Source organism: Lepidochelys kempii, chromosome 2 (assembly GCF_965140285.1).
Source record: "Lepidochelys kempii isolate rLepKem1 chromosome 2, rLepKem1.hap1, whole genome shotgun sequence".
NCBI classification, from domain to species: domain Eukaryota; kingdom Metazoa; phylum Chordata; order Testudines; family Cheloniidae; genus Lepidochelys; species Lepidochelys kempii.
The window spans coordinates 117,116,542-117,141,939 of NC_136381.1; the positions used below are offsets into that span (position 1 = coordinate 117,116,542).

General features: G+C 40.5%; 1 protein-coding gene across 15 annotated transcripts in view; it reads right to left on the minus strand.

The window, feature by feature from the left end:
- Positions 1-25,398, minus strand: part of RREB1 (ras responsive element binding protein 1) — a 140,603-nt gene that overhangs the window by 96,909 nt on the left and 18,296 nt on the right. For 2 of the 15 annotated variants that reach the window (XM_073332117.1, XM_073332112.1), the window contains exon 1: positions 24,305-25,241. The exons of the other annotated variants lie outside the window; for them this stretch is intronic. The gene's annotated coding sequence lies outside the window, so the exon portion shown is untranslated. Of the gene's footprint in view, positions 1-24,304; positions 25,242-25,398 lie in introns of those variants that run through there. 15 annotated transcript variants of the gene reach the window in all.

The window sequence follows — 25,398 nt, forward strand, 5'->3', positions numbered from 1 at the left end:
ATATTACTCTACACAGAAATTATCAGTGTGTTTAATAAACTAAAAGATTTTTGAAGGTGTCTGGAATTTACAGAGATTTTTACATAACCAGTAAGAAGGTTTAAACTAAAAAAAAAGGTGATCAATCTATCAATTGCTGGATACAAAAGTATAAACTAGGGGTCTCAGAGTTCTGGGCAAACAAAGTCAGCTAAAGATTAACAAAAAAAATACCCCAAACCCTGCAAGATCTTACTTGTTAAAACCACCTTGAATCAGCCAGTTCCTATACTTGCTTGTCCTTGCTAAATTAACAGCAATTTTAGCATCATCAGTATACCACAGCTCCTTTTGGATTATTTGTTAAGGTATCAGCCTTCTTCTGTCGCTACATAAAGCATCAGTGGATCCTGTTTTGTATATTTTAAATTCAGAGAAAAATGTCTCAGGGCTGCTAGGTGTGTCACACATTCCACTGCTCTATGTACTCCTGCTGTGTGCAAAGAAAGGTAAATATTGCTGTAGTGTATCTCTCTCCCACAGACACAGAGAACAGCTCAATAGAACACTGCAATCAGCATGACTCCATTACAAGCTAAGGCCCTAATCCTGCAAGTGGATCCACACTGGCAGCCCCCTGCTCTGGGGAAAGCCCCATTAGCTCCACTGAGGTTTCATTCATACATATAGGTGTGACTGTGCAAAATCCGTTTCTCCCCGCCCAAAAAAAAGACAACTGCTGAAGGATTTCCTGGGGCTGTTTAGCAAATTGGGGGGGGGGGAATTCTTCCCCCACTTTGTCCTCCCCTGTATCTTGAAAAACAGAACTTTGAAACTATACTGATTAAATCTGGAGTGGAGGGGTCTTTAAAGATGGACGCATAAATTATCCTTAGAGGTGAAAGACAGATAATTTAGTGCACAGCTGTGTATTCTGCATAAATAACATGTATAATACACAACGTATGTCAGAGATGGGTCCTACATTGCAAAGTCAAGATCCAGAACTGGAATAGATTCCAAACTTCTTCAGTATTCAGATTCAGAGTTTAGGAGAACAAATTCCAATCTGGTCCTGTTTTTAGTTTATATACATGCACATACAGATATCTCTGTTTACAAGAAACATTAAGAACCTATGACTATTTCCAAGAACTACTCCTTCACTTTGTTGCAGCCACTAATGCTTACCCTTATTCAACCAATATGATTTAAAAATTGTATTCCATATACTGGCCATGTTAATAAAATATTCCTTCCTGTCTTCCACTTGTAAAAAACTAAACCCACACCTTACCAGGGGATTTTACATCATAGAATCATAGAATATCAGGGTTGGAAGGGACCCCAGAAGGTCATCTAGTCCAACCCCCTGCTCAAAGCAGGACCAATTCCCAGTTAAATCATCCCAGCCAGGGCTTTGTCAAGCCTGACCTTAAAAACCTCTAAGGAAGGAGATTCTACCACCTCCCTAGGTAACGCATTCCAGTGTTTCACCACCCTCTTAGTGAAAAAGTTTTTCCTAATATCCAATCTAAACCTCCCCCACTGCAACTTGAGACCATTACTCCTCGTTCTGTCATCTGCTACCATTGAGAACAGTCTAGAGCCATCCTCTTTGGAACCCCCTTTCAGGTAGTTGAAAGCAGCTATCAAATCCCCCCTCATTCTTCTCTTCTGCAGGCTAAACAATCCCAGCTCCCTCAGCCTCTCCTCATAACTCATGTGTTCCAGTCCCCTAATCATTTTTGTTGCCCTTCGCTGGACTCTCTCCAATTTATCCACATCCTTCTTGAAGTGGACATATTCTTCATATTGAAGAATATGAAGTGGACATATTCATACTCTTCATATTCAAGGGAAGAGAAGGTTATACTATGTACGTTTACATAATCCAAAGAAAGCTTTATTGATGGACAGACATATTATGTACTAAAATATACACACACACAAAACTACATTAAAAGAACGTTATTAAGTTTGTAAAGTCAAACAGTCAGAAGTTTAGAAATGCCAGAATTAAGGTTGCCTATGCAACCTCAATTTAACCCCTGTGTGTGTAGGCATTATGCTACAGTCTATAATTACACCATCACAACTATTTTTTCCATAGGACCACCTAAAACTGGTCCAAATTAGGATGGATTTTCATGGAGATGGCACATCTTTGACATGAGGGCCACACCCCTGCTAAATTTTTAAGTCCCTGATCCTAAGCATTGGGGTAATGGAGCTTGTCAAAGAAAAGGTCACCAGAACTTTTTAAAACGGGCAAAACAACATACTTTTCCAAAGACCCAGACTTGGACATGGCTGAACCATTTTGGCTCAACCCGCCCCCCACAACAAACAAAAACCCACAGCCTGAGGCATACACCCAGCATGTAAAATTTCAGCCCAAATGTTTAAAATTTGGTAAAATTATAAGTAGGGCCAATTCATTGTCCATTTCATGGTCATAGGATTTAAAAAATCTAAAACGTCATGGTTTCAGATATTTAAATCTGAAATTTCAAGGTGTTGTAACTCTGGCGGGGGGTGGGGGGGGGCAGTCCGCAAGGCTATTTTTTGTGTGTGCGTGCGCGCGCGCGGGGGGGGGGAGGGGTGTCACGGTATTGCCAGCCTTCCTTCTGCACTGCTTGTGGTGGTGGCGTTGCCTTCAGAGCTGGGTGGCTGAAGAGCAGCAGCTGCTACCTGAGAGCCCACCTCAGAAGGCAGAGCCACCGCCAGCAGCAGCACAGAAGTGAGGGTGGCATAGTATGGTATTGCCACCCTGACTTCTGGGCCACTGACAGAGGTGGATCTGACCTGGCCCACTGAAGCGACCCATGCAGGAGAAGAAGTCCTATCCCCTCTGCAGCCCAACTGGGTCTAACAGCTGGAGCCCGGCACATGGTAGGAGCCCCTGACTGGTGCACCCCCAATCCTGCCCCTCCCCAGTGCTCAGGGAGGTTAAAGGGGTCTTGGGCTGCCTGTGTGGTTGTGGGTGACCACAAAGCCCCCCCAACCATGGCATCCTAGGTGGTTGCCCACCCACTTGTAAGGCAAGCCATGTCCCCCCAAGAAGAAACAAACCTCCCCCATATCATGCTACCCTCACTTCTATGCTGCTGCTGGCGGAGGCACTGCCCTCAGAACTGGGTGCCTGGCCAGCAGCCACCACTCTCTGACCATCCAGCTCTGAAGGCAGCGCAGCAAGTAAGGGTGGCAATACCGCGATCCCTCCCCTCCCCCCCCCCATAATATCCAGATTTCACAGAAGAGACCAGATTTCAAGATCCACGACGTGTTTTTCAGGGCCGTGAATTTGGTAGGGCCCTAGTTATAAGCAACTGAAAACAGTCTTATAAATGGGAAATGTCAAGCAGCCTCAATAGATGGCACTATGAGCACCGCCTAGAATTCCATGCTGAGGGACCAGTCAGGGTTCTCTTTCTCCCTTACTTGCTCTCTTCTGAAGACACCTGAGAATTAGGATTCCCTGAACAGCTAAGAGATTACTGGATCAATCCATCCCATAATCTAGGACCCTAATTCAAAATTACTGGAAGTGGCTAGTTTGGCTTCACTGAAGAAGTCATCTGACCAGCCTCAAATGATATTACTGCTATTGCCAACACACTCATTCAAAAATCCATGAGTCAGGTCCAAAAAAACAATGCTATTAAAAAAAAAAAAACAGTTTTGTTTTTTAATTTCCATTCCAGTTTTTGAGCCATGATGGTACACTCAGTTCACAGTTTCAAGCTTTTTTTCCTGCAGCTCTGAAGGCTAGACACTATCATTTTTTAAAAATAAAGCAAGCTGAAATTCTCAGGATCACTTGACTCCAGGAGCTTTTGCTTTGAGAAAAACAAACAAAATATCGTGAGACTTGTAATAAATTTGAGAGTTGGCAGCACTGTAATTATTTTCCTTATTTTCTATATAAAAATAATTGGTTGTGTTTGTATCTTTAAAGTATGTTACCATGGCATCTAGAAGTGCTATGTTTTACTAACACTGATTCGCCACTCTCCACACTCATGTTTGATACGTTTTGTAGTTAAGGTCCTGCAATCTAGCAGTTGTTCACCTGGCAGTAAATTATTTTTAAGAAAAAGTTGCTTTATTCTCCAGGCCCAACGATGCTCGAGTTCGTCCATCCCCAACGTTCTCCCGGGACACGAATGTTTTCAGAGAAACTTGACTGTTTCCGGGACTTCATTAATTTAGAGCTGCAATCCCTCAGTCAATAGATAGGGTTGTTGCTTTTAGGCAGCACTGACTTACTCTCATATAAACCCTAGAGGCGATTTTTGTTTAATGTACATGCTACGTGCAACTTGTGTACGCTACTGCACACACAGCTTCTATTTCCTTCTAAGAACGCCGCAGGGGAATGCTCTGATTCAAGTTTTTCCTTTTCCGATGTTTCTCAAAGCACAGCCACTCCTTACTCTTCCTAATTACTAAGAAAGGTTAAAGCTCACTGATCTGATGATAGCTGCAAGTCTTTTGAGAAAGCAACAGTGACTAGCTACTCGTTGAAACAGCCTGATTAAGGATCAAAAAAACAACCCAAAACTTAGAGCACTACACGCACTACAAGTGATCATAAAATCCAAATTCTCTGCTCATCATCCCAAATGTTAGACAACAGTAACGCTAATACAAAGGGTAACTTTAAAAAACAAGCGTAAAAAACCCCAAACTACATCAGCAATGGTCAGCCCATGAACAAAACCTCCGAGGTGTTATCAAGCCAACAGCGGAATGTATGTGGAAAATACTGGGCATTTAAAGAAATCTGCCCAACTCCCCCTACCCTCAAGATGCTCACCCTGGGACCCTAGTATTTCACAGTCACAACCCTTCCCATTTCTGAATTTGCTGGTGAGGAATTCGAACTTAAGCTGTTTTTTTTTTTTACCCCATCATACACTGTCACATTAAATGCCAGTAACAGCTGCTTAAATTCATAGACCAGAGCATAAATTCTCTCTCTCATCATTATGCCTCTATCTACACAGCAGATGTTAGTGGATTTAGGAATACAAACTCAAACAGAGCTACAATAAGAGCAAACTGGTGGTCAATTCCAGAGTCCATAAAATATAACTGCAACACAGGTCTGTGATGAGATGGATCCTTTTATACGCCTACCATATTTCCTTTATGTCTAGCAGAAAACAAATCCCATTTTGGAGCATTCATCTATTTTTGTTTCCATCTTTTCCCCTTAATTCTTGTTGCTCAAGGACCAAATTCTCAATTCTCTTTTATGGGCTTTCCTCAAGTTCTAAAATGCTGCAAGAATAAGCCTTTTTTCTGCATGAAAAGTTACTGTTATGAACCCTACATTTCAAAATATTTTAAACAAAAAATATACACTTAAATTACAAACACAGTGGGATGTTCAAATTAATTTAGCTGCTATTAATGTAAATTTTCTTTTAAAAGCTATCACTCCTTTGGGCTTTTTTAGTTTTATTTGTTGTTTTGATAACAGGGAACAAGTGGTTTCCTGTTGCAAAGCGTGATCTTTCAACTTTGAGATGTGATTTAATACAGGAACTGGAATCTGTGTACAGTTCACATGCATTCACACCACAGTCATAAGGCACATAAGGAGGATGTACCTGCAAGGTTTAACACATCCATACAAAGATACACACTACATACTACTACACCTTTTCGTCAAAAACTTTGTTAAGACTCTTAAAGCAAGAGCATGTTTATATTATGTGCATCTGGATCTACTCAGTTGGCTTGTAAGCACTGTTATTTTATATTGCTAGAGCTCCTTTCTTCTCCAAAGATTTCAAAAAGTATTTCCAAACCAAATACAGGAATCAGGCTGTCATCCTACCCCAGAAGCGGCTGACACCAGGACCACTGTTCGACTATGCAATAGTACAGAGATGACAAAATGTTGGTCAAGAACACTGGAACAAAACTCTATTCATATAAAGTGCTGTGGTATTTTCAATGTCTACTCAGAGCAGATTGGAACGAGAGGCCTGATTCTCCCCTGCTTTGCATCTTGAATTGCAATTCAGAAAGTGTACAAAGTGAAATGTTCTAATTTGGTAAAGCGTTCAATCCATTTTGGACAAGTGCAGCTGACTAGACAAAGCATCAAATAGAAGAGAATCAGGCCCTTCGTTTCTGAAGTCTCATCTGAAAAGTTCCCACATGGTAAGGTTATTGCTGCACTGCTGCAGCTATGCTGTTATCGTGTAGACACTACAGCAAGGGCAGGGTTTTTTCCATTGCTGTAGTAAATCCACTCCCTCCAGAGGCAGTGGATAGGTCAAGAAAAGAATTCTTCATTGACCTAGCTGTGTCTGCACTGAGGCTTAGGCTGGCTTAACTATGTCTCTTCGAGGTGTGAATTTTTCATGACATTGAGTGATGGAGTGAGGTCGACCTACGTTTTAGGTGTAAACCAGGCCTAAACTGCATGGAACTTAATTTAATTTACCTGTCTCAAAAAGAAGGGCGGAGTTGATCCTGATGTGGAATTAAACGTAGTTCCAGGGGATGTCAAAGCCGGATTCTGATCTCACAAAAACACCAGTGTAATTCAGAAGTAACTCCATTGAAGTCAAACGCATAACCAGTGTCAGAGCAACCAGAATCAAGCCCTTAGGCCTGTAAGCCACCTGTGACAGCGTTATTATTTCAGTGTACTCACTGAAGTGTATTCCTTAAGAAATCACCTGTTTATAACAACTCATCTTAGAACAACATGGCTGGAGTATGATTAATCATCATCATCATCTATTACTTGAATTCTGATGACACGCTCATTATGCTAGACACCGTCCAGATGCACAGGAAAGCCCTCCCTAACCGAAGAACTCGCAATCTCAGGCCTCCATCCTGCACACTGCTCCTTATGGGCAGACCCCTGCTGTCCCAAAAAGTCCCATTTGATTCAGCGGGGCTCCACATGGGGTCTGTAGCGGAGCAGTGTGCAGACTTGGGCCCAGGACAACAGACATGTGAACAAAAATATGCATAACCTTTAATAAAAAATATCCTGGGACTGACACAGCTATAACAACACTGCACACACACACACACCTTTTCATTTAGAGACACCCACTATATCTAACTGAGCCTCTGCCCATCCTTTACTGTGGGAATCACAGTAGAAGTGTGTCCTGCAGAGGGATTTGAAGGAGAATGTTTAAACAAGTTTAAGAAATGAGAGGGTGTAATGAGTGTACAAAGATACAACTGCTAGAGACCAGAGTGCCTCACTTGGTACAGTAAACAGGAAAGTGGCTATTCTGTTCTTCTGCAGCCTTAGTAACTTCTCAAACAAAGAAGCCTGATCGAGCCAGACAGAGAGGGGCTTATCAGCTTAAGAAATGGGAAGGATGGTCCAATTAACTGCCAAGCAGTCAGACATAATTCACCCTGATGAGGCCAATAAGAGCAGACAAGACAGAGAAAGTACATGGCCTGCCCTTTTATGTAACATCCATGCTGCAAACCATCCTGGTCTCAAAATTTTGTCTAAATAAGGACCAGTCATCAGAACACACCTAAATCCAGCTATGTGAATTTAATGGTACCTTTCTGATGTACTAGTCTCCCTAGCTGTGTGGGCTAGCAGTTCACTGCACTACTAGAGCTAGGATCCAGAAGTCATGGACAGTGGAAGCAGAGGAGATACCGCACCTGTTATCTTGGAGACATGAACGTTCCATCTTGCCTTCCTTAGCCCCATATCCCTGCACTGTCTCTTGTCCCCAGCCATTCTTGCCAATAGGTGGAGAATCAGTAACTCCACAGGAAGTCACTTCCTGGCACTCAAAACGGAAAGTAAGTCATTGTAACAACTGAGTAAATAAGCTGTGAAGCGGGAAGAAAGAGGAATTAAAGGGGGCTGCAGAAACGAATAGTTACAAAAAGTTCTCAGCAGACCATAGGTATAGATGGGGGTTCGTCATCTGGCATGTAACAGATGCTTAAAAAAAAAAAGTCTGCAAACAGAAGGATCATAAATATATCTGACATTAAACTTATTGAGAGACAACAAGATCTTTATTCTTAAAAGAATGCAAATGCATAAATAGGAGCCGGTCCTTTTCATATGATAAGACAATTTGTTTTATATAATCCTCTTCATTTTTCACGGTGCCAGACTTAGAATGTCATGATCAGAAACATGTGTTTCGTACACCACGAACTAGAGAGTAAAAACGGTTGTGTGGAATATTAACGTTACATATGACAACATCTTATTTGTCAGTCTGTTACCAGGAGCCAAGGCATCTGAGTGTTACTAGAGAAGCTTCCTTGCAATGGGGTGTTATAGTGAGCATGATCCAGACTATATATGGTATGTTTACTGAATGTTTAGGCATAAACATGTTACAAAAGAAATGATGTGCAGCATTGTATATTAGACCCGGGACTAGCTGCTGTAAGGCTAAACTCTGTCTCACTTAGACACTAATTCTTCATATTATACTCAGCTGCATCTGACTGTGAATGCCTCTGAAACCTCTAGAAAGCAGGTACAGTTTATACTGCACAGTAATTATTAACTGTGCAGAATATCAGCCTTCCAGCTCCACCCTCCTACATTCCCTCTCTCCCGCCTTCTCTTCCTCCCCCCCCTACTTTCCTGCTCTGGCTGTTCACAACGCAACCCCATAGAGGGCATGAAAGTACACGGAAGAATGTTGCTGCAGAATGTTGCCTATTCTACAGGATGACAGGCACAGACAAGTGCACCATCTATGTCTTAAGAAACAGCTGGCAGTGAGAGTGCTACACTATCTGCCCACCCCATGTTCAAACCGAGTGTCTTCATGAGACTATTTCATAACAGAAAAAAATCTTGAATGGGTGGAGGGAGGAGGAGGGTTTACTGAAGATGCCTTAAAGCATACAGAGAAACTTCATAACTGGCTTCAGAGTCTTGCCTAACCTGTTCTGTGGTATGTTCCGTTTAACTCGAGATCTAGATTGCAGCCCCTTTCTTCTCTCTGGCTCTATTTTACAGTCTGTCACACACTAAAACCACCCTGGCTCAAGGAAACACACTAAAAGAAAAACAACAACTAAATCCATCACAGATTGAAATCAGACCAACAACAACTTTATTATATGGAACTGGATCTTCCTTATCAACCATTCAGGATTGCCAAATCTCAAGTGCCAGGCTTCCCACTTCCACAGCTGTCCCTTGCCACGACACTTCCATACCCAAAAGATAAAATTCTACCAAACCAAAGCAAAAAACAAAAACAAGAAGAAATTAGAGCAAGGAGTACTTGTGGCACCTTAGAGACTAACACATTTTTTTGAGCATAAGCTTTCGTCAGCTAAAACCCACTTCATCGGATGCATACAGTGGAAAATACAGTAGGAAGATATATATACATACACACACAGAGAACATGAAAAAATGGGTGTTGCCGTACCCACTATAACAAGAGTGATCAGTTAAGGTGAGCTCCTTAAATGATCACTCTGTTATAGTGGGTACGGCAACACCCATTTTTTCATGTTCTCTCTCTCTCTGTCTGTGTATATATCTTCCTACTGTATTTTCCACTGTATGCATCTGATGAAGTGGGTTTTAGCCCACGACAGCTTGTGCTCAAATAAATGTGTTAGTCTCTAAGGTGCCATAAGTACTCCTCGTTCTTTTTGCTGATACAGACTAAGACGGCCACCACTCTAAAAATAATTTAGTAACCTACGATTGTGGGGGTTTGTGAGTTTGGGGGTTTTGGTTTTTGTTTTTTTTTAAACAGAGTACTTGCCCTGAAAAGCTAGCACAGCGCAAAGAAGGAGCAGCAGCAGCAGCCGCCGCCATCACGGCATCGTAAAGACAAACATTTCTTCACTTTTGCATTATGGGGGGCATTTACAGGGTTAAATGGATAGCCTGCAGATCAGAAATTTACCTGCTTAGCAACAAAAGCATCAACTCTAAGATATTTTGGTTCTCTTTAAACTCAGGATAAGCAGTTTCTAACTGGTGGGAAGAACTGGGTGATGGTTCAGTAGCCATTTTAAGCAACAGACATATTAATCATGGGAGTTCAGTAACACAGGAATGGTGGCTAAAGAAAGGAAAGTAGAAAACAAGGACCTTTACAAGCTCAGCAACACATACTACAGCTCAGTTGCAGCATCAACATACATAAAACACATTTCAAGAAACCAACCATGTCAACTAAAAAGAAAGATCATGAGATGACCTTCAGAGTATAGGATATCCCCCAGACCAATCAGTATGAGGCAAATTATATTGCCTGGGTTTTCAGTCAGGTTTTTATGGACTTTAGGAAAGACTTCTAAGTCCATTAGAACAGACTGCAACATCCTCTCCCTCTCCCAAACTGCAGAGACAAAACATCTGCAACACAGGTAAGACTGAAGTGTTGAAGACAAATGCTTAAACTAATCCTTTAAAAAAAAAAAAAAAAATCTACGGCAGCATTGAACCTGCTGCAATGTAGGACCTGATGCATTCTTATCAAGATCTTTTTTAAGACACGGAAAAAAGAGAGAGCCTCTTGGAAACCTGAATACATTTTTATAGCTGTATTTACAAGACCTTTCTTATCAGCCCCTCTGGGAAAGCCTGCTTTTGTTTGTGTGTCCTGTACAATAAAAATGCATATGAAATGAATAAATAATTAGAGAAAGTGGATCTGCTTCTCTCTTTGGATTTGCCAGGATGCTGAGACATGCAGAGTTTCTTGTAAGTTTTCTGTTGAGTTACCAGAAATGATCTTAAAATCAGTTTCTTGGTCACACTGGGGCCTGAAATCTGTTACAATTATTAATTGTGCTGCAGTCACATGAAAAGAACAGGCTTCCCCCTCCCATCCTTATCCCGTGGGTAATTTTATGTGGGTAGTGAGTGCAAAAAAGACCAGTAGAAAGGGAAAATCCTCACAGAAAGAATGCACGCTGTATTTCTATTTCTGCTTGGAGGATAAATTAATATGAGTAGGATCAGCACTCTTCAATGTTTTGAATCATTCAAGTACCCAAAGAAAGATTGAAAAAAATTCCTCGTTGCATTTTTTTTTTAAAAGGGGGGGGAAGGGAAGCTAAAAATGTTTGCCACTTATTCTCAATTCTATCTTTAAAGAGATGATAAAGGCATGTGAAAATATTTTACTGTGATAGCACTTTCAGAAAGGAATGATAGTTTTTTTAAGTTTCAGTTTTGGTGCGTGTGTAGGGAGAAGAGACAGGAGAACCACATCACATTTCTGAGGGACAACTCCTTGCTGACTTTGGCAGAGATTAATAAAATTACAAACTCTGATTAGCTGCTAGGACTTCAAAGATTCAACTGAGAGCCCAAATCCACCTTCTATTGGAACTGCCTATACTTATATAGCCAAGTTAGAAATGATCCTCTAGTCCAGGGGTTCTCAAACTGGGGGTAGGACCCCTCGGGTGGGGGGGGGAGGGAATCACAAGATTCTTATAGGAGGGTGGGGGGTCACGAGCTGTCAGCCTCCACCCCAAACCAGGCTTTGCCTCCAGCATTTATAATGGTGTTAAAACTGTTTTTTTAAATTTATAAGGACAGGTTGCACTCAGAGGCTTTCTATGTGAAAGGGGTCACCAGTACCAAAGTTTGAGAACCACTGCTCTAGTTTATACCACTGCTGTGAGTTAAATACAAAAACACAAATGTAAACTGTGGAAACCTCTACTGTGAAACATTATGTTTACACTAGGATGAGGGCTATGCTGGATACCCAATGTTAAATACAGTCCCCTTTGGATTCCCCAAAACCTAACTGAATACTGTTTAAACTGCTGATATCAACAGGCTCAATCCATCTTCACAGTTTCTATCTTAGGTACTGAACACTATGAACCTACAAGAATGGCCAAACCACAGAGGTCAAGGGTTAGTGGGAAATGAGACATGCCTGACGTCAGATGTCAAATGCAGCTGATATTTTAGAGCCAGAGGGCTTTTTGTTTTAAATGTTTAATTAATCTGTTACACAAAGGAGAGTCTCAAACATATAGATAATTTAAAAGTTACATCTGGGATGTGGGTTTAAGAAAAAGGATAGAAGAAAAATATCAATGAATATTACTGTTACCTCCAAAATACTAAATGCATTTTCCTCTAAACTAGTTGAATGAATATCTGGATCACTTGATCTGTGTTTATGCTGTATCGTGTGTCTGTTTATAAAATATTTAAATATTAAGTTGGTAACAAGTCTTCCCCACCCAAATAAATTAAGGAATAAGTTTTCCATTTATTAATAGAAATCCAGCAGACGATATCAGAAACTGGTAAACTCATGAAATAAGCCTGCATTTCCTTAAAATTAGAATCTATGCTCGTTCAGTAGCCTTTATAGTAGTGTTTTTCAGGACATCAATATTCTTTCTATAATTTGCATCTGAAAAATGTAAATCATTTCACAAAAAGGAAAAAAGACTACTGCTGTGGACAAAATGGTGCCATTTAATACAAAAATCTGGTTTATGCAAAGACCTGTTACAGGGCATGCTGGTCCCAAGCAGAGTGGGATGCAGCCAGTTATATCTAACAGTTGTGCCCTCAGCAACAAATGGTGCATTCATAGAACTGGAAGAGCCTCTGTCTAGGGGCTCTAAGTCCTGCAAATGAAACAATCAGTTGCTGACGTTTTCTGAGAGAGGGTATGGCTAAAGGGGCTGAGCGGGAGCCGTCTGAGCTACAGAAAAAATTATATGCAAAAGAAATATTAATAAAGAAAGGAGAAAAACAAAAACCACCATTATCATCACACTCTTACTGCATCAGCTAGGGTCCACCGAGCCAAGTATACAGCAAATGCTACTCAAAAAGGAGGAACACACACAACAGAACAGCAAGCACATCAAGGGAAGGAGGCAGAAAGATAATAACTTTGTTTAATGAACTGGTATTTTTAAATAAAAACTCAGGAGTATACAAAACCCACACTTGACAGACCAAATAAGCGTTGCACAATTTCATATTATTGCCTTATTAATTATGCCACCTCCAGATTGGTAACAAAAAGGGAACATCTGGTACTAGCTAAATGTCAGCTTACACAATCCCTTTAATAAATTTTTTAAAAGTTGGAGCTCTGCTGTGGCATCCATCAGAGCTGTTACAGTTGAGGGTCTGTCGGGGCTTACACTAGAAGCACCCTGAAAGTGTGACTGATAGGACTTAAGGTTTTGTTTACACTGGGCTTAAAACCTTTCAGACAGGTTCTAAAACCCAACTGTCCTTTGTCATAATAAGTAAACAGAACATCTCAATGGCTACAAAGTTTGACACTCGCTATCCTCTAAAACAAAGAAGTGTATCAGCTTTGCAAGCCCTGAATCAATAAAATCAAAACATATTGGTCTCTCAAGCATAATGAAACACCCAAGTACCACAATGCAAACCGTGACTAATAAGCATTCTGGTTAACTAATTTTTAGTACAAAATTTCACTGCATGATGCTTATTCCAATTTACCTCTTTCTATACAAAACCCAACCGGAATTCAGTGGGAGAGCCAATGCTCAAATTAGTCATGACAACATACATCATCATCATAAAAATAAAGTTTATCCTCACTTGCCTGGAAATTTTTTTCCCCCCCTCAACTAAGACAGATCCACAGATATTACAGGTTGCTTGAAGTCTGGGGGCAGATCCACAACAGTTCAAGAACAGAGCCCTTTCTCCATAAATATCTGCTAGATGAGACAACTCTGTAGTTGGAGAAATTATATATCCTGTGTTACCCAGGAAGTCGGATTAGATTACAGCGGCACCTTTTGGCTTTTAAAAAAAATCTATGAATCTATAGCTGAAAAATGGATCTTGATATTGTAGGCACCGAGAAGGGTGTTTAGCCTTACGTGTAATAGTAGAAAGTTAAATGTTCATTTGAACATTCTACTACAGAGCGTGCAATGCCATTTCCTGCGGTAAATTTCAGCACTGTTACACATCTGCAATAAGGAAGGGTCACAAGACCAGATGTCCTGATTTTATAGGGACAGTCCCAATTTTTGGGTCTTTTTCTTATATAGGCTCCTATTACCCTCCACCTCGTCCCGATTTTTCACACTTGCTATCTGGTCACCCTAGTCACAACAGTGGATCGCTCATTTGAAGAAAGGAGATTTTCAAATACATATGGGATATATTTCCCAGTTCTTCTGCATTGACAAGTCCACAAATCCTCCAGTGGGTTTGGAGGAATGCAGCCTACCAATAAGCAAACGTTGACAATACTGTAAAGACTTTATGCTGCATTGTGGAGAATGGAAGATAGAGAGAAAAGGCATAAAGTAGACCGGTCAGCTAAGTTTAGGATAGTGCGTTCGCCGACGGCTCCCTACTGCCTTTTTCTTGAGAAGAACTCTGTCTTTATTGAAGCTGCATCTGTAGGCAAATATATCTAGTTCAATATAGCCAAAACTCTGCATCACTAGATGAAAGCTATCAGTGCATAGGCACCACCATTCCTGCCTGGTCTATTGTTTGGTGGCTCAGCCAATCCAGCACGGTGATGTTCCTTCTGTGGATGTTAGAAGCCTTGCCAGACAGGAGGTTCTTCCTAGAAGAGTAACAGGCGAGCTTCCCATCGCAGAGAAGCAGATCTGATATCCCAGCACAATATTATGGTCTCTCGTTACTACATGGGTTTGGTATGGACAAAAATAGTAGCTTGGGGCTTCCATTTACGTCTCTCTGTTCCTGAAGATAGATGGTGTACTTATTTCCCCTTGACAGCCATGTCTCTAGGTTGTTCCTATGGAGGGATCTATTTCCCTAGATCCACCCCAATCAGTGCAGTTCTGAAATCTGGTGTCTCTCAGGGAATCTGAATTTTTCCATCTACATGTGGGAGAAGTGGGAAAGAGTGTGTCAGACTACATCAGATTGGGAGAGAGTTGAACTTTGGAGGCCTGGTCATGCTGGTGGCAGTCTTGGTGGGAGTGCCAAAACAAAACCTTCTATTAGCCTCATATGGAAGATCTCGCATTGGACAACCATGCCTAGCGGGCTCGTGATCCACTGCACTTCTTCTACTAGGTTTTTTCAAATCTTCCATATGCTGCACAGAGTTTTCTGATGTCTTTCCATACGAATTAATGTTTGGTGGAGGTCAAGTCTGTTATTGGCTAGGCTCTTTTCCCTATTCACCCAGGAAACCACGCTGCGTTAGCAACTGAATTTTTCAGGAGAGCTCTAAACTTCCCACATTTTTAATTTAAAAAGTCCCAACAAATTTTTGTTATGACATTTTTCAAGTTTTTCAACTGGCTCTAGTTGGAAGTCCATACCCGAGCGCTTTTTCCTTGGATAGAGCCTTTGTGAGGATATAATCTAGAAGTGGATTCATGTACATATATCCCCTTCTGACTTCGTGAAGTGCTTCAATCTGTGATTAGTGTAAAGAGCAAGGCAAAATTTTAGCATTAAAACCCTTGAGAGAGGAGAGTTTTGGTCTCACAGGTCAGCAGTGGGCACGTCTGTCCACATAGAAGCAGCTATAAAGGCAGACCAAAGTGGTAAGCTATTCAGGAGATGGGGTTTCTTTCCCCAAAACTGCAAGCAAGCTGAAGACTCACAGTATGATCTGTGGGGTTACTGATGTGAAAGAACAAAAGTTGGTCAGGAATTACTGGATTACAGAACTTGGTAATGATTGGCAAGACATTTCAAGATTAATGGTAATATTTTTCTTTTCTGATTACTTCTTTGATCAGTACAATTTTATTGAAATAAAGTTTGTATTATATTTGCAGAAATGATTACAATAATACTAATTGAAAAGTCATTTTACAAGCAGGTAAAAAAAAAAAAATCCTGTCTGAAACATGCAGCTTTTTACTTTACTTGTTTATGGTGATTTGTTAAATGTTGCTGTTATTTAAGATCAAAACCACAGTAAGTTCTTTGTATGTTTAGGTGAAATACTGCAACACTAAAAAGGTTGTAATTACAAGACTGTCTTTAAAACTAATCTCTCTCTTTCCCCCTCTCCCCCCACTTCAGTAGAGCTACAGGCATGAAGATGCAGGCCAAAGTACAAGGAAAGAGCATTGGCCAACTGTAGCAGCAGTAGCTTCCCTCCTCCCTTCCTCATGTGGTGCTTCTGGACCAATCATTATGCTCCACCCAGCTGTTCTGCCCTGCTCTCGCTCCACTGACTGACAGCAGTGCACTGTTACAGCAGAAGGTGTCATCCATCACCGAGAGAGCAAGAGAGAACTTTACAGTGTTCTCACAGTGTATCAGAAACTTTAGACATCACAAATCCAGCCTGACACATCTGCACTTTCCCTCTCTTCCCCCACCCCACCCCACTCCCAAGGCAAAATATGAAAAACAAATAAAAAATTAAAACTTGAACCATCTTGTTTTAGCTTATGACAGATGTGTTTGAGTTAAAACAAGCTGTATGCATGTGTAACTTATTTCAGCTAGAATGCCCCTCTCTGCCTCTTCTTCACATCCCCCAACTTAAGACAGAACAAAGGTGTCTGATCCTCCTCTTTCATACTGGTGTGACTCCACTGACTTTAATGGAGTCAATCCTGATTTACACTCCAATATGTGAGAGGAGAATCGGACTCAAAGCATTCAAAACATGCCCTGCCAACAGAAAACTGTACCCCGCTGCCCCAAAATGCTCAGCTCAAGGAAGCTGTTTGCTGAGTGAGGCAGCTAATATTTCTATATGAGATTCCTCTAGTTTCCTGCACTGAATCTATTTTCATCACCAAATACACAAAAAGATAAGATTTTAACTATGCACACATTATACTTATTTGAAGGCCATGTCTGTACGGCAAAGTGTTCCTCAAATTTCACTCATTTCATTTATAGTGGGTTTGGGTTGCGTTGGTTTGGGGGTTTTTTTGTTTGTTTGTTTTTTAATTTTTGAAGATTTAAGGTAGGGCTACAACTTTCTGCTTAATCATAATCTTTGCATAATGTTTCCTAGAAAACAAAAATCAAAACGAGCATTAAAATAATTTAACTAAACTGTTCTTTGGCTGGAGGTGGGGGATCAGGTGTATTGATTAGCATAATAAATTATTTTAATGAAATACTAAGTACTTGACCACTTGCACCTTATATTTCAAAAGTTATTATTATGGCAGGCCTTGCTTTGTGTTCTGATTACTGTTTCTTTGATACCTCATATAATTAAGGTTTCAGAGTAGCAGTCATGTTAGTCTGTATTCGCAAAAAGAAAAGGAGTACTAGTGGCACCTTAGAGACTGACCAATTTATAATTAAATCACTGCAATCACAATTTACCTAATTTTCATTTCTCAGCTGTTCAGTGTATATGTTACTTTACAGAGAATTCAGTAGTACTGTATTACCGATACAATTAAAAAAGAAAAAAAGAAAGGGCAATCCAAGAAAATCTTCACCTCATCTAAGAGAAGAAAAGATTCTTCTAAATCCAGTTTCTACTCAGGATGATTTCCCATCATTTCTTCATGGGAGCCAAGATCTCTTGCTCTTTGGGCTCCATCTTGCACCACTGAAATTAATGGGCAGTTTGTCATTGCTATATAGGAGCAGGCCCAATTTTGAACAAAGTTGTTGAAAAGTTAATTTGTTATTCTCTGAAGTAGCGTGTTAGGACAGAAAAATCAGAACAAATCCACTATAACCAACACACACACGTTAAATTACACTTGAATACTTTTGTTTCAATGAAAGATAAAAGGAGAAAAACCTGTTTTGTTTTGTTTTTTACACAAATCTACCCTTTTCACAAACTGTAGTCATCTCTGCCTCTTGTTAAAATAAAGAAAAATCTACCATCCTTTTGACCTTGGACTTGTACATTTCATCTGTCTCTCTCGGCACATGCTCTTTGCTAACCATTTAGCATGCTACGAGGCCTGATAAAAGTGGTTAATGTTTACTGAAACCTGCGTATGAACTGTACTAAACCTGATAGGGGGAAAAGAAAGGCAAAGTTCTGCTAACCGCATCCATAACCAATTAAAAAAAAAAAAAAGTGCACACATTTTACTTCTTAACTAGGCTTTTTCACTGCCCAAATACAAGTGTCAGTAGTCGGGGGGAAAAAAAAAATGAAAAAAAACCAAGAACTTTAAATCCATCTCTTCAATTGTTTGAGAGAGTTAGTCACTGATACTGTGAGACTCATACTCAAAAAGTTTGTTTTCTAGAACACATAAAAGAAAAAGGGAAATCAAGTATTGGTGACTGTGGCCTACTTTCTGTGGGATGCATAATTTAACCCAAAGTAGATGTTTTTAAAACATCTACGTGTCCAGAAAGGCTTAGCAGAATTACTGAATTCCTTTTTCCAGTTTTTCAGTTGGAAATTTTATACATCCCTTCTTTAACAAAACCTTCCAAACCTCTTTTTTAAATAAATAAATAAATAAATGCATACTTTGTGTCTGTTTCAGAGGAGAAAACGATATTATTTTGGCTGTTCAAACAAACTACAAGGTTTAACATTTCAGCAGCTGCCTGAGCACATGTTAGTTAAGAAGGGAAGTAGGGCCTTCTCATAAAGTGCTTATCTTCACTCAAGCACTTTTAAAATGTGCATTTTAAAATACAATAAATAATAATTTAAGTATTTTTGACAGGCTTACCGCTACAGTTTTGGTTTTAACAAGACATTGGGTTCATGCTAAGAAATATACATCACCACTCTTAATTTTAGCTTACTGACATTTTGCATGTTACTTCTTCAAATGCCCACATTTCTATCTTTTTACAGCCATTTACAGCGCTACCAGAAAACTCACCACCTTGTCTCTTTTCTGCCCTCATTGTCCTTTTGTCAGAGCAGGATGCTCTCAGGTGCGTAAAACCAACTTTTTTTTTTGTACTAAACGGCTGCAATAGAATCACAGTCACCTTGGAAACAAACATCACCCACTGTTTGCAGAGCAAACAATGGTACCTTTTCAGCCAGTATGAGGCAGGCAGGGCAAGGGGCAGCCAAGCAATTCTGGGACTTACAGGAGTGTTAACATATTGCATTCATTCAGTGCGTCAAAAAATAGTTCAGCACTAAAAGTGAGGCTCTCTCAAAGTGAGAGCCTTTGGCTGGAAACCACAGACAAGCTCATAAGGCTAAGAAGGTCAAACCAGTCTCCCAGTTCAGTGACAAACTCTCTTTTCATAGATCATCTAAATTATTTTCTAATTGCCTTTCACATCTTGTGCACCAGGTAAACTATTTAACTGATTTTATTCAACAAAATGGAAGAAACACTCACTGAAGTTTTACAAACATATCAAAATATTTTTAAAAATTGTTTACCTAGACCTACACAACTTTCCATCCCACATACTACAAGCCTGATTTTCAAAAGGGCTCGCAGCAATGTCTGGCTGCTCAGTATTTCTGAAAATCAGGCCCTAGAGCCAAGTGTACAGTAGTAGGAGAAATGGGGTACAACTGAATTCAGTTTTTGAAGCATCATGACCCATTTGGCTACCATGGCTATTTTGTAGACATGTAAATAATGTACACTAGCAAGTATTTGATCTTACAGAACAATAATGGCTAAAATTATGAGCAGTTTTACAACAGATTAATTTTCTTCCCCAGTGGATTTCTCTCTCTTTTTGTGATAGGTAAAAGCAAACACAGTGAATCCTAAAATCCTCTTTAAAAAAAATGTAGCACAAGTGCTGATTTTATTTTATTTTTTTAAATGCAAGGTAAATTATTTTAGTGTTTAAAGAGAACAGGGGACTGTGGAATAATTAAGTCAGTAATTATGCACTTAAGTGCAACAATCACTAATGTATTTTATAGCATCTCCACATCAAGCAGCAAACACCTAATTAGTCTAGATCAACAGGGAACTAAAATCCAACTGCCAGCATGTCTTTCAACACAGGAATGCAAAGTACTATGAAAATACCACTGTTTAACTTGTGTGTACAAACTACACACCTCTAAGTTATGAAGTAAGAAGAACAAAATTCACCAATTTTGAGAACTGTGTTAAAGTGATGGATGGGCATGGTGTGAAGGTGAAATGAATTAAAACTATGTGGCGTTATACAGGTTTCCACGTCACAACAGAAAAGTTTCTACAAACTTGACAGCTCTTTGGGAACACATTTGTATTTCTTGATGCATGAGGAATTTCCTTTGGCAGATAAGAATTAAAAAGATTTAAAATCCACAACAGCAAATTATACCAACCATAACATCAGTGCTTTATTACTAGCCAGCATTGGAACATTAGCTCCTGTGTCTCTCTACCTCTGTCTTGACTGGCAAAATGAGTGTGTGCTTTTCAATCATCCAGTTGGCTTAGCAGGACCAAAAAAGCTCTCTTAACACTTCTTAGGATGTAGAGACTAACACAGTTGAAGCTGTGCATGGCCAGTTAAAATGGCTTCCAATGTATCAGCCTGAATCTTAACAAGCATTGAGTGCTTTTTCAATTGAGCTTAACTGAAACACTCCCTTTTTCACCTGTCAAGACAGAGACTCGCTATCTTGCTCATTGCAGAGTCATAAGGAAGAGGAGTTAACTGGTATAAAGTGATTCACGTTCACCCATCCTTTACTTACAGCTACAAAACAAAGAAAGCAAGCACATGACTGAAAGAGGAAACAACTCAAGGATCTTATTCCATCCTTATGACATGCTTCCGACAGTCATCTGTATGAAAAATAGCGTTAGTTCTAGCAGAATCATAGTTCTAGCAGGGATCATTAAAATGTCTCTAGGGCTGCCACATCATAGCCTTAGAAAGACAAGGCGGGGTGAGGGAATATCTTTTATTGGAGCAACTTCTGCTGGAGAGAGAAACTTTCTAGCTTACAGAGAGCTCTTCACACAGCCCAGAGCTGAAGAAGAGCTCTGTACAAGCTTGTCTCTCTCACTAACAGAAGCTGGTCCAATAAAAGATATTCCCTCGCCCACCTTGTCTCACTAATGTCCTGGGACCGACACAGCTACAACAACACTGCATACATCATAGCCTTGATAGAGAACTATTTCTTCCTACAAATCCAAGGCGGCTACTTTAGCATCAAGGAGTAGCTAAAAGTGTTTCGCTGATTTAGCAGGAGGGCCTTATTCTGAAATAAGAGTACGTCTGCACGAGCACTTTTGTTGGTAAAACTTGCCAGTCAGGGTGTGGGTGTTTTTTCACACCCCTGATCGACAGAAGTTTCACCAACAAAAGCACCAGAGTGGACAGCACTATCTCAGCAGGAGACGCTCCCCTGCCGATATGGCTACTGCCGGCTCGTTGGGGGTGGTTTAGCTTGTGTCACTCTGGAAGTGGCTTAAACTAACCCCCCAAAAAGCTCCTCTTATTCTGGAATCAGAGTGGCCAGATGGGAAGTTCTCTCTGTTTAATTAAACCAGCATAACTAGAAAAATCTCCAGTGTAGACAAACCCTTGAGTTTCTTCTTTTAAAAGATATTGCTTAAATACTTAGCAAGTGAAAACGACAGACACACACACACACACACACACGTACACACAATATAAACTCCAAGGAAAGTCAGTGCCGTGAGTATTCTTCATGGTTTAAAAAACTTCTCTGAACTGCAACTGAGCTGCAGAAGCAGCAGTTGCTGCTGAAGCACTACCAGCCCTTCCCCCCTGTAACCATCCCCACCCTCCAGGAGCTATCTCGAATCCTCAGGCTGTGTCGACTGCCAGCTGACAGAACTGTTTAGTCAGCAACTAGAGAGAGAGAAGCAGCCATTCTATTCTCTCCTCCATCACTCCCCTGCTGCCTCCCTCATTACCTTTCTCTTCATAAACAGCCAGCAGAGGAAACATTCTCTGTTCTACAGCCCTTCCCTCCCAAACAACGTCCATTAGCAGTTTTGTCAGCAACTTATCTAACTTTGCCTGTGGCTTCTTTTTTTTTTTTTTTGCGCTTTGTGTAACCCTCCTTCCCTACCCCACCCCCTTAAACCAAGCAAGAAGAGATCCAGAATTACAGTTTCAACTGTAGCAACTTCCTCCATCTTCTGTGAGAATATCACGTCAGGGAGCTCAACATGTTTCACTTCCTTTCTGAAGCACAATAGCCAGGGCCCCAGGTGCCAAGGTTAGCTTGTCCTTTTCCTTTCTGAGAGCTGATTTCCAAGTTCTTTTCATACTAGTCTCACATCAAATACAAAAGGCTTGAAACCATACAAAATTACTATTGCTACAAATAATTACTTTGCACTTTTAAAGTGCATTTCCTCTGATGCAAAGTGCTTTATAAAGGATTATTCACATTTTACAGAGAGGGAAACTCAAGCCTGGTCTATACAGAAAAGTTGCACCACTTTTACTATACTGGTATCATTAAAGCTGTACAATCACTCTTGCATGGAGGCAGTATTACGGGGATGAAAAAGTGCTTATACCTGTATAGCTTATTCCCATAGACGAAGTGATATAAGTTATAGTAGTATAACTGCACCCACACTAGGGGCTGTATCAGTATAACTATATTGGTTATAAATTAAATAAATAAACATCACATCCCTGACATAGTTACACAAAACTGTGTGGAGATCAGGCCTCCGGCACAGAAGTTAGGCAATTTGCCCAAGGCTACGCAGCAAGCCAACAACAGTCATCAAAACAACCCAGGTTTCCAGACTCCCAGACCTTTTCTCTAACCCCTAGTGGATACTGTCTCCAAATTTGAAAAAGCACATCTAAAACTAAGCATTCCATAGAAATGAAATTTAATTCTTGGGGAATATATGCTCTGCAGCGGAGGAAAAAAGGCAAAAGGTAAACACTAAATAATCAATTTAGCTTATTAAGGAAAGAGTGGAACCAAAACAGCTGTTCTTAGTAACAGTTTTTAACAGAAATGTCTATTTTTAAATATTTAAAAAATCGAATAGGTAAGTGAAAGGTATAATTGCTCACACAGATGGTGCTAAACAAATTTTACTTACTTGGCAAAAACAGTCTAATTCTCAACATTAGTGGAGGTGGGAAAAGGGAGAAACTACTGCCTATATACTTCATGAAACTATGCATAGTTTATATAAAAATAACATGACCCAAAACAAAATATCGCCCATGTTAAGATGTCTGAAATGAACTACCATTTAATTTTGCATCTATGAAGCAGCCTCTCCTTCATAATATAAAGTCTGTTTTCCTAGGGGGAAAAAAAAAAAAAAAAAAAAAACTCCACATACATCAGTTATTGGTCTCACACTGTATGCAGCTATAGCTTCGACTTCTATTCATCTCAAAATGTTAGTTCTAGAAAAATCACAGTATGTTTAAAAATATCTTCTGTAGATCTACTCATCATTGCTTCTTGTATCATAGATGTAAAAATTATTGACGCAAACAAAAAAATCCCGCCCCCACCCACAGCAATCAACATACTAGAACAGTGGTGAAGATTCAGCTTAAAAGAAGGCCATGGAAAGAAGTTAGGACAGAACTTTTCTAATTTACTCCTTTGTACTAAAAGCACTGCAGTACACATGCTACACAAGACTGCCCAGAACTGCAGAGCCTATAGACAGGCAGCTGCAATATCTACATATGAAGTAGGTGTGTTTAGGATGAAGGTTTAGACTTCATTGTGAGTTTTCTGGTTTTACACCGTCTTGCCCTGAGTAAATAAAATAAACTTTTAGAAATTTGAAAACAAATGAACCTTTGTGATAGATTATTATATCATGGATCGTCTAGATCAATAATATGCAGGCTTCAACACTTCTCCATACTCTATGTTTTATTACTACACTTAATCTGCACTAACACAATCTATGAAGCACATTTCCAAGAGAATTATTGCACTCTTATATGCACGTGTTCAGTGTTACTTGGCTTTTAGCACACCTTAAGTCAGTGGTTCCCAACCTTTCTGTGGGAACAGCACATTCCTATTCCCAGAAGACTTTGGCGGGCGTCAGACACCCCGCTGCTGAGAAGCGGCAGCAGAAAGAAGCATCACCGCTGAAATGCTGCCGAGAAACCGCAATGGTTCCCGGCGGCATTTCGGCAGGCAGTTCTCCAGCAACCTTGCTTGGCGGCGCCATTTCGGCAGTGCGGTGTCCTGCGGGTGCACACAACTGCCCTGGTGGGCTCCACTGCACCCACAGGCACCGCGTTGGGGACCCCTGCCTTAAGTCATGCACCTTATAACATGACCTTACATGTGCAATAGTTGCTCAAATATATGCTACACTCTTAGGAGTTACGGAGAGGCCTGGTCTACACTGGGGGGAGGGAGGAGGGGAGAAGAGGCGTGAGCTAAGTTGGTCTAAGTTACGCAACTTCAGTTACGAAAATAGTGTAGCGGAAGCTGACGTACTTAGAGCTACTTACCGCGGCGTCTTCACTGCGGTAGGTCGACTTCTGCTGCTCCCCCATTGACTCCGCCTATGCTTCTCCCTCCAGTGGAGTTCCGGAGTCGACGGGAGAGTGCTTGGTGGTCGATTTATCACGTCTTCACTAGACGCGATAAATCGGCCCCCGCTGGATCAATTGTTCTGGAGGCAAGTGTAGACATGCCCTTAGAGATGGCTTAAATGAACTGTTGATACAGAAGACAAAATTCTGCTCTTGGTTACACAGGTTTACTTGGAGTAACTGACTTGAATGAAGTTACTCCAGATATACCCTGGTATAGTCAAAACAAAACTTGGACCACAATCTTGGGTAGTAAAACAAACAAACAAACAAGATGTTGGGGGGAGGGGGCGGGGAGTCTTTTTATGACTTACATGTGATTTAAGCAGATTGTCACATGGACACAAACTTAAAATAAAAAAAGAAACTACTGAAAAAGCAATTTTCAACAGCAATAAAACTTCTGTATTCCACCTGCTAGCAAAGAGATTAGTATCTGAGGAGTGGTGGTGGTGATTGGGTGAGGGAGGGCTCTCAGATGTATTCATACAACAGTCACAGTGATGTCACAGGAACACTCGGTGGCCAAGGAAATAACAGTGAGGTCACTAATTCATCATTACGGACTTCCCAGATATCAAAATAGAGAAAGAAAGCTATTTTGTCCCTCCCTACAAAACTAAGTATAAAAGATAAGAAAAAGGCATCTCCAAGAACAACAAAACATCCCTCTAGCACCCAGAGAAATCCATTTAGGATTTTTCCCTACTGCAGAAGTGCCTCTATGATTCATCAGCATATCCTTTCATACCCTGCTGTGTGTATTCACTTCTGAGTGGTGAAGAAGTTGTGTGAAATAGCAGCTTGGAAGGCAAACATCACAGTTTGTCTCAAATGGAAGGGCAGGTGAAGAAGTAGTGAACCCCTATAAAAGCCTTCAACTAATATGTCTGCCTTTCTTTCGGTGTGCTACCAGCATTAAATGGTAAGAAAGCACCTACCAACTGGTGGAAGTCAGAGAGGAAAACTGCAATTAACTTTAATGGAGTTGCAAGTCAGAATACAGATGG